Raw genomic sequence first — 15,773 nt, 5'->3', positions numbered from 1 at the left:
CCCTGCACTATCCCTCTCCCCTCACAAAGCACCCCCTCAGCACATATCTAACCCCTGCCCCCTTGCACTAGCCCTCTCACCTCACAAAGCACCCCCAGCACATATCAGACCCCAAGCGCCCCCCAGCACATATCTGACCCCCCTTGCACTAACCCTCTTCTCTCTTAAAGCACCCCCAGCACATATCTGACCTCCCACCCCCAATCTTGCACTAGCCCTCTACACTTCCAAAGCGCCCCAGCACATATTAGACCCCCAAGCTCCCCCCAGCAGATATCTAACCCCCACCCCCTTGCACTAGCCATCTCCCCTCACAAAACACCCCCAGCACATATCATACCCCCAAGCACCCCCCCAGCACATATCCAATCCACCCTTGCCCCAGCACATATCTGACCCCCTTTGCACTAAGCCTCTCCTCCCTTAAAGCACCCCCAGCACATATGTGACCCCCACCCCCATCTTGCACTAGCCCTCTCCACTCCCAAAGCGCCCCAGCACATATTAGACCCCCAAGTTCCCCCCAGCACATATTTAACCCCCACCCCCTTGCACTAACCCTCTCCACTCACAAAACACCCCAACACATATCAGACCCCCAAGCGCCCCCCCAGCATATATCCAACCCACCCTTGCACTAACCCTCTCCCCTCATAAAGCTCCCCCCAGCACATATCAGATGCCACCACTAAAGTGTTCAGGTTTGACTTGAAGAAAAGGTGGCAACCCTATTCCACCCCCCAGGATGACTGCATGTGTGGAGAAAAGCTGTGTAAGAGGATATGGAGGAGAGATGAGATCCAGGAATCAGGATAAAGGTCAGGACTAGGGATGAGCCGAACACCCCCAGTTCGGTTCGCACCAGAACGGACCAAAAATTTGCACGAACGTTAGAACCCCATTGACGTCTATGGGACTCGAACATTTAAAATCAAAAGTGCTCATTTTAAAGGCTAATTTGCTTGGTATTGTCCTAAAAAGGGTTTGGGGACCCGGGTTCTGCCCCAGGGGACATGTATCAATGCAAAAAAAAGTTTTAAAAACGGCCATTTTTTCGGGAGCAGTGATTTTAATGATGTTTAAAGTAAAAAAAAGTGAAATATTCCTTTAAATATTGTACCTGGGGGGTGTCTATAGTATGCCTGTAAAGCGACGCGTGTTTCCCGTGCTTAAAACAGTCCCTGCACAAAATGACATTTTTAAAGGAATAAAAGTCATTTAAAACTGCTTGCGGGTTTAATGTAATGTCGGGTCATGGCAATATGGATGAAAATCAGTGAGACAAACGGCATGGGTACCCCCCAGACCATTACCAGGCCCTTTGGGTCTTGTATGGATATTAAGGGGAACCCCGCACCTAAATTAAAAAAAGGAAAGGTGTGGGGCCACCAGGCCCTATATACTCTGAAAAGCAGTATACAGGTGGTGCAAACAAGACAGGGACTGTAGGTTTGTTGTTAAGTAGAATCTGTTTGTAATTTTGAACTGGTACATTTTTAACGTGTTTAGCTCCAGCCAAAAAATCTATTTTAAGCTTTTTGGAAAACATAGGGAAGGGTTATCACCCCTGTGACATTTGTTTTGCTGTCTGTGCTCTTCCTCAGAAGATTTCACCTCACTTTTTGTCCCAATGACAAATGTTTTTTGAAAATGTGGGGTTTTTAGTGAAACAAGGATTGGTGATAAAGCATCAGTGTAAAGGAGAAATGTTTTTCCCATATTAACTCTTACATGAGAGAATTTCCCTTCCTAGGGGTAGATTTCATCTCACTTCCTGTTGTCTCCTTCCGTTTGCAGTAGGAGTCGTTTGTAAGTTATATGTTTGAAAGTAGGGGCCTGCCCTATATACTCAGCAGAAATTTGGGCCTTAGGTGTTGTTTTGGCCACAACACTGTAAGCCCTCACAGGGCCCTGCTGTGAAATATTAGATCAAGAATTGTAATTACATGCCCTTGTTGAACAGGGGCAGAAAAATTGGGCCTTTGGTGGTGGTGGTGGTGGTGCCACAACACTGTAAGTCCTCACAGTTACTCTTGGTGGGCACAGAAACGGGCCCTGCTGTGAAATATTACATCAAGAATTCTAATTACATGTCCCTGTTGAACAGGGGCTGAAAAATTGGGCCTTAGTCACTGGCACTGGTGCCACAACACTGCAACCCCTCACAGATACTCTAGTTGGAGCGCAGGAACTAGCCCTGTTGCAAAAAATTGCATCAAAAATTGTGATTACACGCCCCTGTTAAATAGGGGCTGAAAAATTGGGCCTTAGGCACTGGTGGCGGCGCCCAGAACCAAAAATGTTCTTAAAAACTATCAGCATGATCATTGAGGAGGAAGAGGATAATTACTCAGCATAACAAGATAGTCACTCAGCATCAGCATAGGCAGTCTTTGAAGGGATCTGACATTTAAAAAAAAAATATTCGGTTACATCAGCATCAGGTGCTTGGTAGCTGGTGGTGATCCAAGACTGATTCATTTTTATGAAGGTCAGTCGATCGACCGAGTCGGTGGACAGACACACCCTGTGATCGGTTATAAAGCCTCTAACAGCACTGAATGTGCGTTCTGAAAGAACGCTGGATGCAGGACAGGCCAGTAGCTCAATTGCATACTGTGCAAGCTCTGGCCAGTGATCCATCCTCAAGACCCAGTAACCCAGAGGATTTTTGGTGGGAAAGGTGTCCAAGTCAGATCTTGCCCCTAGGTATTCCTGCACCATGTAAAACAGACGCTGGCGATGGTTGCTGGAACCGATCATACCTTGGGGCTGCGGACTAAAAAATTGTCTGAACGCATCGGTCGGACAGCCACCTTCTCCAGGGCTCCTTCTTTGACTGACCGAAGCCTCAGCAACATGTTGTCCAGAAACAGGAGTTTGTAACCTCCCAGTCTCTGTGAGCGCGTTGCACAGACCTTTCTGCAAGGCCTCTCAAAGATGTTTCATCCTCTGCTCCCTCTGCGATGGCAAGATAAGGTCTGCAACCTTACCCTTGTAATGTGGATCAAGGAGAGCCAACCAGTATTGTTCCTTCTCCTTGATACCACGAATACGAGGATCCTTCCACAGGCTTTGCAGGATCAGGGAGGCCATGCAGCGTAGGCATTCGGTCCGGAGTCCTCTTGGTCACTAAGGACGACATGATCCGCAGCCACTTACATGTCCATGTTTTTCTTGAGACTGTAAATGATCCCTTAAAGACTGCTGCAGATGCTGAATGCCAGGCTCCACCTCCATACTGACACAATCCTCCTCCTCTTCCTGTGTGATCAGCAGGCATGCAGGAACACTGTCTGGATAAAGGGGCCTTGAGAGCTAAGGAAGTCCTCCTCTTCCTGCCTCTGTTCTGCCTCAAGTGCCCTGTCCATTATTCCACACAGCGTGTGCTCCAACAGGTGGACAAGGGGGACAGTGTCACTGATGCATGCACTGTCATTGCTCACCATCCTCGTGGCCTCCTCAAATGGTGACAGGACAGTGCATGCATCCCTGATCATGGCCCACTGAAGTGGGGAAAAAAACAAGCTCCCCTGACCCTGTCCTGGTGCCATAGTCACACAGGTACTCATTGATGGCCCTCTGCTGAGTGTGCAGCCGCTGCAGCATGGCCAACGTTGAGTTCCACCTGGTGGGCATGTCACAGATTAGGCGGTTCTTGGGCAGGTTAAATTCCTTTTGGAGGTCTGCCAGCCGAGCACTGGCATTATATGACCGGCGGAAATGCACACAGACTTTCCTGGCCTGCCTCAGGACATCCTGTAAGCCCGGGTACCTGCCCAAGAACCGCTGCACCACCAAGTTAAGGATGTGAGCCAAACAGGGCACATGGGTCATTTGTCCCTGTTGGAGGGCGGAGAGGAGGTTGGTGTCATTGTTGCAAACCACTATTCCTGCCTTAAGTTGGCATGGCGTCAACCACCTCTGAACCTGCCCCTGCAGAGGTGACAGAACCTCTGCCCCAGTGTGGCTCCTGTCCCCCAAGCACACCAGCTCAAGCACCGGATGGCATCTTTTGGCCTGTGTACTTGCGTAGCCCCTTAAATGCCTACGGAGCACCACTGGTTTTGAGGACAAAGCACAGGAAGAGGCCATGGAGGAAGAAGAAGAGAAGGGGGTGGAGGAGAGAGGTGTGTCAGAATCACTAGTAGTGGCATTTTGGAGGCGTGGTGGCAGAACAACCTCCAACACTACTGCACCTTGTCCTGCATCCTTCCCAGCTGCCAGAAGAGTCACCCAATGCGCCGCGAAACTTGGGTAACGTCCCTGTCCATGCCTGCTGGACCATGAGTCAGCGGTAATATGCACCTTACCACTGACCGCCCCCCTCCAGCGAGGCCAAGACATTGCCTTCCACATGCCGATAGAGAGCCGGAATCACCTTCCGTGAGAAAAAGTGGCATTTGGGAACCTGCCACTGAGGAACCGCACATTCCACAAACTCACAGAAGGGGGCAGAGTCTACCAACTGAAAAGGTAGCAGTTGAAGTGCTAGCAATTTTTCCAAGCTAGCATTCAACTGCTGGGCATGTGGATTGCTGGGAGTGAACTTCTTTTTGCGGTGCAGCAGCTGGGGCAGGGAAATTTGCCTGGTACAATCTGACTTCGGTGTACCGATAGCAGATTGCCCGCAAGTACTTGGCTGTGACACACCTAATTCTACACCTTCATTCCTCTCAGTGCAGGTCTCAGAGAGGACTGAAGGTATAGTGGGGTTGGAGATCCCAGCTGATGAGGAGTAAAGAGAGGTCCTCTTTGTTTTTTGGTGTGGGTCTTTTAGGTACGCTTGCCAACAAACTGCATGACAGGTCAACATATGTCTGGTCAAGCATGTGGTGCCCAAGTGGGAGATGTTTTGGTCACGCGAGATACGCTTGAGACATATGTTGCAAATAGCAGCAGTGCCATCTGATGCACTTGTCTCAAAAAAGGCCCACACCAGAACTTTTGGAATAACGTGCAGAGACAGCAGCACCCTGCACATGCGGAGCTCTGAGGTGTGATGCAGTCAGTGTGCTGCCCTTAGGCTGGCCCCTGGAGGGCATCCTGCCTCGTCGGTGATGTGCCTCCTCCTCCTCTCTCCTATCAGGCACCCAGGTTGAGTCAGTGACCTCATCATCCCCTCCCTCCTCATCACTGGAGCAAACCTGGCAGTATGCTGCAGCAGGGGGAACATGACTGCCAGATTGCTGTCCTTCTTGGACATCCCCTCTGTCCGTGCTCATGTTACTGCCTTCATCTAGCTCAATATCATCTTTAGAGCCTTCTAAACGCTGGGCATCCTCCTGGAGCATGTACCCAACACTGTGGTCAAACAGTTCGAGGGACTCCTCAGGAGGACATGGTGGGGCTAGGGAAGGAGTCACTGATGCCATTGAGCCGAGGGAAGAGGCCGGGTTGGCAGCTGCTTTGCCAGACAATGTACCCTGAGCATGGGTGAGAAAGGATGAGGAGGATGAGGACGGCTTGGTCATCCACTCGACCAAGTCTTCCGCATGTTGTGGCTCAACACGGGCAGATGCCAAAAAAAAGGCCAAGTGTGTCCCATGGCCACGTGCTGATGAGGATGCACCATGTCCACGACCAGCACTGTTGCCTCTATATATATATATATATATATATATATATATATATATATATATATATATATATATATATACTCTGATACTGCAGCTAGCAAAATCAACTGCCTGTCTGTAGTATTATTAGTATGAGAACACCACCAATCTTCTACAGGTAGCTTTAGCTGAACACTGTGCAGAGGTCACACTACACTAACTTGTAGCTTTAGCTGAACACTGTGCAGAGGTCGCACTACACTAACATGTAAATAATGTAGCTGCCTGCGGTAGTGATAGGATCAGGAAAACACCACCAACCTTCTACAGGTAGCTTTAGCTGAACACTGGGCAGAGGTCGCACTACACTAACGTGTAAATAATGTAGCTGCCTGCGGTAGTGATAGGATCAAGAAAACAACACCAAACTTCTACAGGTAGCTTTAGCTGAACACTGTGCAGAGGTTGCACTACACTAACTTGTAGCTTTAGCTGAACACAGTGCAGAGGTCGCACTACACTAACTTGTAGCTTTAGCTGAACACTGTGCAGAGGTCGCACTACACTAAAAAATAATGTAGCTGCCTGCGGTAGTGATAGGATCAGAAAAACACCACCAATCTTCTACAGGTAGCTTTAGGTGCACACTGTGCAGAGGACGCACTACACTAACTGTAAATACTGTAGCTAATAGGACTAATAGGATCAAAAGAACACCAGCAATTTTCTTCAAATACTGTAACAACACCTGCCTGCCTGTCAGTAGGAAGATAATAACGGATATAGCTAAACTGAATACAGTGTATATATATATATATACACACATACATACACACACACACACACACACACACACACAACACCAGGGATGCATATATATATATATATATATAAACATAATACACTGTAAGTGCAGCTAACTGACTGTCCTGCCTAATCTATTAATCTATCTAACTTAAATCAAATGACACTGTCTCTATGTCTCTCAACGCCGGAACACACTACACAGGGCCGACGTGCAAGCAGCCTTATGTAGTGTGGGGCGTGTACTAAACCCACTGAGCCATAATTGGCCAAAGCCGCCCTGGCTTGGCGAACAATCGAACAGAAGATGTTCGAGTCAAACATGGGTTCGACTCGAACACGAAGCTCATCCCTAGTCAGGACAAGCAACAGACGAGCGCATCTAAGAGATGAAGCCGGGGTCACTACACAGAAAATCAATCCAAGGAAACAACAGGCAGGACGAGGAATAGCAAGAAGGAGCTCAGAGACAAATGAGAATATTGCTCAGCCAATGGGAGATTATCTCAGCATGACTTACATAATGAAGGAGATGAGGGGGAGGGGAGGAAGTCACTTATGGTGACCATAGAGCAGGGATCCTCAAACTACGGCCCTCCAGCTGTTACGGAACTACACATCCCATGAGGCATTGTAAAACACTGACATTCACAGACATCACTAGGCATGATGGGAATTGTAGTTCCTGAACAACTGGAGGGCCATAGTTTGAAGACCCCTGCCATAGAGATATGGAAATTCAGCTGGTTCAGCAGGTTCACATTTCCCCTCATAAAGCACCCCCAGCACATATTAGACCCCCAAGCTTCCCCTCAGCACAACATATCTAACCCCACCTCCTTGCACTAGCCCTCTCCCCTTACAAAACACCCCCCCTGCACCCCCCCTGCACATATCAGACCCCCAAGCGCCAACCCAGCACATATCCGACCCCCCTGCACTATCCCTCTCCCCTCACAAAGCACCTCCTCAGCACATATGTAACCCCCGCCCCCTCGTACTAGCCCTCTGCCCTCACAAAGCACGCCCCAGCACATATCAGACCCCCAAGCATCCCCCAGCACATATTTGACCCCCCATCTTGCACTAGCCCTCTCCACTCGCAAAGTGCCCCCAGCACATATTAGACCCCCAAGCGCCCCCCCAGCACATATCCAACCCACCCTTGCACTAACCCTCTCCCCTCTTAAAGCACCCCCCCAGCACATATCAGATGCCACCACTAAAGTGTTCAGCTTTGACTTGAAGAAAAGGTGGCAACCCTATTCCACCTCCCAGGATGACTGCATGTGTGGAGAAAAGCTGTGTAAGAGGATATGGAGGAGAGATGAGATCCAGGAATCAGGATAAAGGTCAGGACAAGCAACAGACGAGCGCATCCAAGAGATGAAGCCGGGGTCACTACACAGAAAATCAATCCAAGGAAACAACAGGCAGGACGAGGAATAGCAAGAAGGAGCTCAGAGACAAATGAGAATATTGCTCAGCCAATGGGAGATGATCTCAGCATGACTTACATAATGAAGGAGATGAGGGGGAGGGGAGGAAGTCACTTATGGTGACCATAGAGACATGGAAATTCAGCTGGTTCAGCAGGGATCGGTCACATTTCCATCCATGTGTGGTCACTGCCGGATAAAAGTCACTCCATCAGCGGCTGCAGCCAATAGCTTCATCACTGATCTGTGTATTCTGAGAGCGGAGGAGCGCCCCCCATTGTCAGAATACAATAGTGCAGCGGGGAGGATTCCCCCATCCCCCTCCAATGTGTGGATGGGGGAATCACTTCAGTTTTTTCCTCTCATCCCGCTGGCTGAACGATAAAACTGAACCATGTATGGCCAGCTTTGGAAGGAAGATATATTCATCATCAACTGATCCTCCTGAAGGGACTAATTTGTGTATTGCCTCCTCTGTTGCCATATCCAGCAATGTGTCCTCTAACACTTGGAATGTCCTGTCTCTAGCTGACTTTACTTCCTGTCGTGCCTGACATCGCTTCCTGTTTGTATTGCATAGAGACTTCCTGTCTTCCATAGAGACTTAAAAATATATAAATAATCGTGTCTGCGCTGAAACAATATATATCTATATCCCAGTAACTGGGAGGTGCATCTGTAATATAAAACTATGCTACAAAAATTCCAATATATATCAAACCAAAACAGTGCTAGTATATAAATTGAATACAATCCTTATATATAGGTATCCCATAAAGTGCAACATGCAAAAAAAACCAATATCTGTATGTGGTTATCAATATAAAATCAGAGTGCAAAATCATGTGTCCATATTCAAAGAGGTATAATTCATTGATAACAAAATAAAACGTAAAGTGCAGAAAATTAGTGTCCACAAAAAACAGTGTTCCTCGTGCTCCTCCTTAATGGTGTCCACAATCCAGCATGCTTCAGTGCTCTCCTGTGACCCCCCACTTGTGCTTGCGCTCACCTCTAAGCGTGTGACACGGTAATTAAACGGTGTCTAAACACGCATTGGAGCCACCCCTTGAGCTCATACAGCGTATGCTGGTATGAACTCCACCTCTCTCAGATGTCATCAGATAGTTTCACATATAAGGAAGAAAAAGCTCCATAGTGTGATACAGTAGGGATTTATTAAAATATATAAAAAAAATTCCCTCCAGAAGGGTACTCACAATATGCAGGTGCGTGAGTGCACCAATCTTTCCAGAGTGTATTATTGTAAACAAGCATTTGTATGGCGTGCGGTGTATCGTTCCTCATCTTCTGTTGCTGACAGCTCCGTCCTACCCCTCCCCGACGCGTATTCGGCACAGGGATCACGTGCCTTCCTCTGGGGGATCTGATTAAAGAAATAGGTGTAAAGTGCAAGCAGTGGATCTGCAGGGAACAACATATTGAGTACAAAGCACTTTATGTTGTATATGAATTTGCACATGGATCAGTTTACTTCATTTATTGATAAACACCATAAGATGAATGAAGTAGATGTAAAGTGGAAGCAGTGGACTTGCAGAGAACAATATATTGAACACAAAATATTGTATGTTTCCATGAATTTGCACAGATTTTAAGTTTATTTAATATATCAGCAAATATTATAGGATTAAAGAAATAGGTGTAAAGTGGAAGCAGTGGATCTGCAGGGAACAACATCTTGAGTACAAAGCACTTTATGTTGTATATAATTTGCACATGGATCAGTTTACTTCATTTCTTGATAAACACCATAAGATGAATGAAGTAGGTGTAAAGTGGAAGCAGTAGATCTGCAGAGAATATTATTTGAGCCCCTAGCACTTTATATATGAATGTCTCCACTTATTTTAGTGTATTTGTGATGATTTATGTGCACACACAATAGGACAGCGCTGTGACACATAATGCTCTTCTAGTTGATAAAGGGAATACTTACCTTTGTTACAGCAGCAGTCCGGTATTAAGGATAATTGTTATCAATACTTACCGTAGTTTTCCTTTCCTGGATCCTCCCCATGTCAGCCTACTATGGGTCAGCTCCGCCCCCTCTGACCCCTCCAGGACCACCTCTTTCTTAGCCCATAAAGGGTAGCTGTCAGCATATCAACAGTCCACATGATGCACCATATGCTCAGTGTCTGGATCTAGGCTGGATCATCATAGGCAATGTCTGTCGAGACAAAAGCAGGTCTTACTCAGTCTCTTCCTTTTAAAACACACATCCTGACAAACAGACAGACTACTTGTTTTACACAATGACTACATCAATATAATGTGAAAGAAAGACTGTTTGAAAAAGGTGCACAACGGCACATCATACAAGACTATAAGCTCTTAATTTCTGGGATGAGAACATCGGCAACACAATGTTCGAGGTAACCACTAAAGACAATGAGTTGGCAGCTACCATGGAAGACAAAGAATTCTTGAAAACCATGAGTAAAGAGTTCTACCAAGATGATTCCAACAGTTGGGTAGCACCTCTACCATTTCACACCCCAAAAAAGAGACTACCAAACAGAGAACATGCAGAATCACGGTTTGTTTTAAAGTGCAGTTTGAACTAGACATGTGCGGTTCATTTCGTACGAATCAAATTCGTACAAATTTCCGAAAATTCGTACATTCGGAAGCATCCGAAATACGAATTTCTATGCTTCCGAATTGTATACGAAATTTCGTTGACGAATTTCGGATCCAAATTCATTTACAATGGAAACGTGACTGGTGTTTTGTTGACCAATCAGAGGTTGTAAGGTAAACCAGACCACCACCACTAAAAGGCCAGTGCGGATACCTGTTCATGCTCGTACACATTGCACACGTGCTAATATTCATAAGCAAAGAACCAACATAATGCCCGCAATGCCAGTTCATCGCGCAAGGGTATGTGTGTGTGTGCACATTGGTGCGTGAACACTGTTACCCGACCTTGGCCTGCCCTCTGGACTTGCTTTTGCCTGCTGAATTCGATACCCTGCTGCCCAGTTGTTGCTGACTACTGTTCTTCACCTGGTTTCGCTCCTGTCCACACTCTGGTGCCCAGCTGCATCTACTTCCTGCTCCAAGGACTGTGACTGCCAGCTCTACCTACCTTCAGAGGGGACATCACCAGCCAGCTACCTGGCACTCGTGCCACTCCTTGCCTTTACACTTTCTGTTCCCACCTTCACGAGTGTAGGCGGGAGGAGTAAGGGAGGCCTCCATCACATTCCAGTCTCCACCAGGTACGTGATAGTGTCATCCAGCCATGACTGAGACTGGATTAGGTACCTCTCTGCCCAAAGGATATTATAGCAAATCACAACCTTAATCCAAGTGGTGACCGGGCTCCAGGAGGCCTGTGTCCAGCTTGAAAGTCGTTTACCTTCTGCATCTCAAAATCTGGGGAACCTGCTCCTGCACCCACAGTAGTAATTCCTTTCCTGGAGCCTCGAGTACCTATCCCGGAGTGCTTTTCAGGGAATCACTACAAATTTCGAACTTTTCGCAATGCCTGCCAGCTATATTTCGAGTTACAACCACAGACTTTCTCCCTTGAGTTCACTAGGGTGGGTTTTGTCATTTCTCTCCTGCGGGAGGAACCACAGATATGGGCCCATCACCTTCGTGAACAGACTAGTCCGGTCCTTGCATCAACTACTTCTTTCTTCACGGCCATGGCTGAGATCTATGATGATCCCCAGCGAACCTCCACAGCGGAGGCTAACTTGCTTATGTTTTGGCAAGGATCTCAGCCCGTGGAAGACTACGTGATTAAGTTCCGTCACTGCCTGGAATGATGCAGCCTTGCAATATCAGTTCCGCCTGTGACTTTCTGAAACTCTGAAAAATGAGCTTGCCAGAAAAGATCCACCAAAGATGCTCTCAGACTTAATCCAGCTTGTCATCCGGCTTGATTGCAGATTCTGAGAGAGGACAGAAAGGTCTGGCAATACTCAACCTACCTGGACCTCAGCTGCACCAGCACTCACACCTCACCCCTATCCTCCTTCACGATGGAATCTGTTCACTTGGGATTTACCTGTTCACCGCTGTCATCCAAAGAAAGATTTAGACGCCAACAAAATGACTTATGCCTTTACTGTGGTGGCGATGGTCATTACCTCTGCAACTGCCCCATAAGGCCACAAAAGACTGCCCCTGCCCCCCTTGTTTTATGGACTACACCTTTGCTAAACAACATCAAGTCCCACTGCAAACTAAGATGCAACATTTAAAGATTAATCTGGCTCAAACCTCAAGTCAGGACCTGTCACGCAAGAAACTTGTCCACTACTGGCAGTAACTTTTTTGGTTCGTTCTGAATACTTAAACCTGGACATTATCCCATCTCCCTTATTTCCCATCATTCTGGGGATTCCATAGTTACAGGCACACAACCCCCAAATAAACTGGGAATCTGGAACTGTGTCTTTCCCTACAACCTACTACCAGCAGCACTTCCCCAAGCGGTCACCACCACAGCGCCCCTAATGGAGCTGCAACCAGGGACTTCCATTTCACATCATGTCCCACCTGTTTACCATGATTTCTTAGATGTTTTTGATAAGAAGAAGGCCGAGACTTTGCCACCCCATCGGCCATACGATTGCCTGATTGAATTGCTACGCCGGGCAGAGATCCCATTTGGACTAATTTTTCCTTTATCAGAACCTGAGCTGGAGGCGTTGCGCCTATACATTGACGAGAACCTGAAAAGGGGATTTATCCATCCACATCACCACTTCCACTTGTTCCAGAACTTTTCCAGGGCTTCAGAGCAGCAAAAATATTTACGAAACTTAACCTACGGGGTGCATATAACCTGTTAAGATTTCGGAAAGGGGATGAATGGAAAACAGCCTTCCGTACCCGTTTTGGGCACTTTGAATACTTAGTTATGCCATTTGCGCTATGTAATGCCCCAGCTACTTTTCAGCATCTTGTCAATAATGTTTTTAGAGACTTTCTCGACCTCTTCATGATCATGTATCTCGACGATATACTCATATTCTCCCCTTCCATAGAGGAACACAGGCTGCAAGTTAGAAAGGTCCTCAGCCGTCTCCGAAAACACCAGCTATACGCAAAAGCGGTAAAATGCGAGTTCAAGAAAGAAAATATCCAGTTCTTGGGGCTTATTATCTCAACATCAAGCATCGCAATGGACCCAAAAAAAGTTAGTGCCATCCTTGAGTGGCCAGAGCCAACTGATCGAAAGTGAACCCAGAGATTTATTGGATTTGTTTTTATTGGATTGAACTTTTACCGTAAATTTATCAAAAACTTTTCAGCCATCATCAGCCCCATCACACATTACCAAGCAGAACACCCAATTTCAGTGGACTCCAGCAGCGCAACTCACCTTTGATAAATTGAAAATACTCTTTACATCAGCACCAATGTTACAACATCCTGATCCTGCATTATCCTATGTTCTTGAGGTGGATGCTTCTGAGAATGCAGTGGGCGCCATCTTATCCCAACGACAAGGCGCTAAATCTCTCCTGCATCCCTTGGCCTTTTTCTCTAGGAAACTCAGTGCTTTAGAGAAAAATTACGATGTGGGAGATCGTGAGCTACTTTCCATCAAGACCGCTCTGGAGGAATGGCATTATCTGCTTGAGGGAGCAAGTTACCCAATCCTTATTTTTACTGTCCATAAAAATTTGGAATATCTCCGTACAGCCAGACGCCTAAAGCCTCATCAGGTCAGGTGGGCCTTGTTTTTCTCACAATTTACATTCCATATAACCTACAGACCAGGCTCTAAAAATGGGAAAGCTGATGCTAATGTTTCCGGAAGAGAAGGAAATTACCCAGCCTGATACCATACTTTCTTCACAAAATGTTCTGTTACTGCAAGGAGATTTGGTGTCACAGCTCAAACAAGCTTCTAGGGAGGAGGGGCCACCGCAGGACTTCCAGTTGCAAGAACGAGATGGATTGTTCTTCCATGAGCAAAGAGTTTTTGTACCTTCAAGTTTGCACCAGTCAACACTAAATCTATGCCACGACCACCCCTTGGCAGGGCATTTAGGGATCCGTAAGACTTTGGAGCTGTTACAACGATCCTTCTGGTGGCCCGGCCTTGATTGTCAGAAGTATGTGAGGAGTTGTGAGATTTGTATCCGGAGCAAAGGAGACAAGACCAAAGCTTGGGGTTTAAGGCCCTTGCCCATTCCTAGCAAGCCCTGGGAGATGATTAACATGGACTTCATTGTCGAACTCCCACCTTCTGAAAGTTTTACCACTATTTTTGTGATAGTCGATAGGCTATTCAAAATGGCATATTTTATACCATCTGCTTCAGAGACTGTACAAGCATTTATCAAGGAGATAGTACAGTTGCATGGGGTTCCACTGAGTATAACTTCTGACCGAGGAGTGCAGTTTACGTCCAAATTTTGGAAAGAACTTTGTAAAGCACTTAAAACTGAGTCATGGTTATCTTCAGCATATCACCCCCAGACGAATGGTCAGAACGTACAAATCAGAACTTGGAACAATATCTTCGGTGTTTTTCTTCGTTTACACAGGATGACTGGGCTTCGCTTCTTCCGCTAGCAGAATTAGCTTACAACGATTCTGTCCACTCAGCCACAGGTCGAACGCCATTCTTCGCAAACTTCGGATTCAACCTCTCTTTTTTGCCTGATGCAGTCTTTGATCCTTCTGTTCCAGCAGTCCAGGAGCGACTGTTGTTTTTTACAAACCAACAATAAAATTCTACAGGAAGCTATTGCCAAGGCCCAACAGGACAACAAAAAAATCTTTGATAGAAAAAAAGAGGGGTGATCTGGATCCCGGTGACAGAGTTTGGTTATCAACCTATAATCTGAAAATGGCTTGTCCTTCCAAAAAACTGGCCCATTTGATGTAAAGAGAAAAATAAGTCCAACAGCTTATGAACTTTTGCTTCCAGAAAAGTATAAGATTCATCCGGTTTTTCATGTATCTTTACTAAAGCCTACTGTACCAGATCCCTTCCCTGGCCGTAATGCTGGCCCTCCAGCACCTGTTACCATTAATGGCGAAGAAGAGTATGAAATTGAGGCCATTATTAATTGTAGGAAGAGGGGTGGCCGTATTCAGTATTTGATCAAATGGAAAGGGTACAGTCCTGAGGAGAGCTCGTGGGACCCAGAAGACAATGTCCATGCTCCAAGGCTAGTAAGGAAGTTTTTTCAAGCCCATCTTGCAACGATGTCTCAGATGGGCAGCCAGAGGCACACACCAATTAGCACTTGGTGCCCAGTGGCCTATTTAAAATGCTCTATCACTGCAAACAAGTGCTGGATGATCTTCAACTCCTTCCTGACCCACCAAGTCCTGATCTGTTGCTCCTGTTTGTTCGTGTATGATCCGGCTCGTCTTTGGACTCCCCCTCTGCTTGCTCCTTTACTCTGTTACCTGGTATTCTGACTTTGGCCTGTTTATTGGACTTGATCTGCCTGCTGACTTGGTACCACATTGCCGGGCTGTGTAGGCGGGAGGAGCAAGGGAGGCCTCCATCACATTCCAGTCTCCACCAGGTACGTGATAGAGGTTTTCTTCTGCTGTTGAGTGAGGGTTGGGAAAATGACCTTTTTCAATATGGGAGTGGGAGACCGGTAGTGGTAGTCGATGGGAGATTCAGAATCGGACAAAATAAGAATGTTTGTTATTATTGTTTTATTATTGTCATAATAATTAGGATTATTTGTTATGATGAAGTTAAAAACCCAAGAAGTCAACACAAGGATGGTGGGAGCCCCTCATAATGAGCACAACAGGGGTACAAACCCAGGAAGTCAGTACAGGGATGGTGGAAGCCCCTCATAATGAGCACAGCAGGGCTACAGCCCCAGGAGGAAGTCAGCACAGCACAGGGATGGTGGGAGCCCCTCATAATGAGCACAGCAGGGGTACAAACCCAGGAAGTCAGCACAGCACAGGGATGGTGGGAGTCCCTCATAATGAGCAC

The sequence above is a fragment of the Aquarana catesbeiana genome, unplaced genomic scaffold, assembly GCF_042186555.1.
Source record: "Aquarana catesbeiana isolate 2022-GZ unplaced genomic scaffold, ASM4218655v1 unanchor237, whole genome shotgun sequence".
Classification (NCBI taxonomy): Eukaryota; Metazoa; Chordata; class Amphibia; order Anura; family Ranidae; genus Aquarana; species Aquarana catesbeiana.
Note: the sequence above shows the minus strand (reverse complement) of the source record.